The sequence below is a fragment of the Oreochromis aureus genome, linkage group 18, assembly GCF_013358895.1.
Source record: "Oreochromis aureus strain Israel breed Guangdong linkage group 18, ZZ_aureus, whole genome shotgun sequence".
Classification (NCBI taxonomy): Eukaryota; Metazoa; Chordata; class Actinopteri; order Cichliformes; family Cichlidae; genus Oreochromis; species Oreochromis aureus.
Window position 1 is genome coordinate 27979110 of NC_052959.1, and position 3037 is coordinate 27982146.

Genomic DNA, 3037 nt, shown 5'->3' on the forward strand with positions numbered 1-3037 from the left:
TTCTGAGAAAAGAACGAAGTAAAAGTAAAATGTCTTTGTTGCTCACATGTTCTTGCATTTACACTGGATCCTTTTATTAATGTATAAAAATTTACATTTTTAAAAAAACCATTTGTTTTTTATATATTCATATGAATTTATTGAGGCCATTTAGAAAAATGTGTATGAACTGCAAGCCTTAAAAAGAGTCAGCTGCTTTTATTATTTTGAAGATCCTTTAATGAGGTAATTTCCTGTTTATTATGGAGCTCCGCCCACTTGTCTGCAGTAGCTTTTGAAATGTGAGAAGGTGGGATAGAAGACTCATTAAAAGGCCAGAGACACCAGCCATTAGGTGGCTCTGCATTCATTACTGTTGACCATTAACAGCATTGTGTCATAGTAAGTATTCTGCTTTTCTTTGCATTTCTGTTTTCCAAGATATTTTAGTGCCATGTCAGCAAAGCAATTCTTATGCAGTGGCACCATTAGCTAACAGCTAATGAGCTAACACAGTCATTTGACAAAGTTAGCTGAGTTCCCCACAGTAGCTGTTTTTTAAACTGTAGACCTCGTTTTTTTTACAAGGTTTTTGAATTTTTTCTTCTTTCTTTTTTGTTTTGATACAATATTCTATATTGTCGTTATTAACCTTTTCCAAGCCAAGATCACTTTACACATTTAGATGAAGGCCAGAATCTACCAATTGAAATTCTAAGAAATAAAATTCTACAAATACTGAAAAATATTGAGACTTTTATTAAAAAACAGTCAGCCTCTCTTACATTCTCTGCCAGTCTTTTTAAATTTGGGAAGTGTGACAGTCTCCCCTTTCTCAGCTGTATGGTCCACAGACCCACCTTGGCTTTGAATGCTTTGACAGTACTTATCATATGTGCCAAATCTTTGTCCTTGCCTTGCAGCTCAGAGTTGAGCTCATTTAATTTAGTCATCAAGTCTTTGAGAAAGCCCAAATCAAGAAGCCATGCCTCAGTTCTTCATGATTCTTATTTGCCTTTATGGAGTTAACAATTTTTACAACAAGTGATATGAGGAAAAACCTGCAACTTTACTAGTGGGTGGATGCTGTTGTGTCACACAGTGATAACTTTGGAAATCTGGAAACTTTAGGTCTTTGCAGCATAAAGCTATAAAACCGGAATGTGTGCCTTGCATCACTGATCCGCTTTGCTTATTATAAATTGTTGATGACCTCACCGGCTGTGTTCCTGACTGAACTTAAGCACAAGTAGCTTATTTAGTGTCTGAAACTTTCAGCTGAATTGTCCTACAGACTCTGTAGCCTGAAAACTTTCATTAGTAAGCAAATGAATGCAAAATTATCTGTCTCCACTGGTTTCCTCTAAATGATTACTTTGTGAGCTAAGGGTCTGTAAAGAGGTGGATCTTATCATACCACAATTTCTATTCCACCCTTTCCAAGATTGTCTCACTCTGTTGATGATGTATGCTGGGTCCATCTCGAGTAACTTTACTTCTAGAGCACTTTATCAAAAAGCTCTCAGCCTGCCTCCTCCTTAGGTAGCCCTCTGGCTGTGTTCACACTACAGTATAGTTCTGCTGATTCTGTATGGGTATCAGTATCAGCTGAGCTTAACAGGCCTGTAGTAGAGGTCCCCCAACTCCCCACAGCAGGGAGCAAATGCAACTACAGTAAGTCCGGAGGGGAAAACATAAATCAGTTACCGCCTGCACTGCAAGCTTTGTACAGTTCTGTACTAGAGATGGACCGATCCGATATTACATATCGGTATCGGTCCGATACTGACCTAAATTACTGGATCGGATATCGGCGAAAAATAAAAAATCTAATCCGATCCATTAAGTATCAAAAAAAGCATCTCACAAAACTTGCAACACGGCGTAACTCGGCTCATAACCGTAGCACGTTGCAGCAGTATGCCTCATGTGATAGAGCGGCTGTGTGTATTTGTAGCCTCGCTACCAAACCAGCATTTCATCTCCGAGGAAGTTATCCCAGAGAGAAGTAAAGCAAGTGTGTAAGTTCATCTCTGAATGTTTGTAAAGCATTCCCACGTTAAGCTTAACAACCGATATATGGAGCGACTGCCTCTCTCTCTCCCTCACCTTCCTGCCGCTACTTCAATCGTGAAACTGCTTAACGATCAGCTGATCGGCTTTTCTGTCGCGAGTCCGTCTCTCTTCTTTGTTTTGGCCCACTTTGCACCAGAAAGAGGAAACCAGCGGCTGAACAACAGCAGCACCTTTAAGCTTGATAAGCTGTTGTTAGAATTTATTTAATATTACTTTCTACACCAGGATCCTTTTCTACGTAGCTGACGGCTGGTAACTGTGCAGGGGCGGATCTAGCAAAGTGCAGCCAGGGGGGCCGATAGGGAATGAACAGGGAAAAGGGGGCACAAAGACATACTTTTCTTTCTTATTCTCATTTAAAATATGTAGCTTTTAATAAATAATTATCTGAATCTTACACCCAAAGTTTTAATCTGATGTAAATGTATAGAAGTCCATTACTATATATAGTAACTCTTAAGTCTATATACCCTAGTAAGCTATAGTACTTTTTCCTTTGGGAAGGTACCATCTGTGAATTCTGCAATTCTGTTGAAGAAAGATGTTGAATCTATTTAATTATTCTTGAAAAATAATTTGTTTCTGTGCATTTTTTCCACCCTGCATCAAATTAAAGTTGATTACATCGATTAAGCATCATGAGGTGGAGGGTGGGTGGTTCCTATTTTTTTTTTTTTTTTTGGGGAGTTTGCAACCCTATTAGTTAGGTTGCTTAATATTTCTGCTAAGTACTCTTTAAAATACCAGAATAGGGAGGATGGAGCAGGTTTAAGTTAGGTTTTAAGTTAGGTAAGGTTTATTAGATTGATCAGTGTTGCTGAACCATGAAATATTTTGGGTGCAGTGTATTTTTACACACAGGTATAACAGAATAGCTTTAGTGTTGTTGTTTATTTAAACTTGAGTATGAACTTATACAAAATGCAGCAAGATATTTAAAAAAAACAGTTTTATTGATTAAAAACACAATATCGGATTCATA

The 3037-nt window shown here is 37.9% G+C and overlaps 1 long non-coding RNA gene across 2 annotated transcripts in view; it reads left to right on the forward strand.

Annotated features, from left to right (window-relative positions):
* Positions 1 to 262: 262 nt before the first annotated feature.
* Positions 263 to 3037, forward strand: part of LOC120434562 — a 9495-nt gene continuing 6720 nt past the window's right edge. For both annotated transcript variants that reach the window (XR_005609175.1, XR_005609174.1), the window contains exon 1: positions 263 to 381. This is a non-coding gene — a long non-coding RNA (uncharacterized LOC120434562). The remainder of the gene's footprint in view (positions 382 to 3037) is intronic.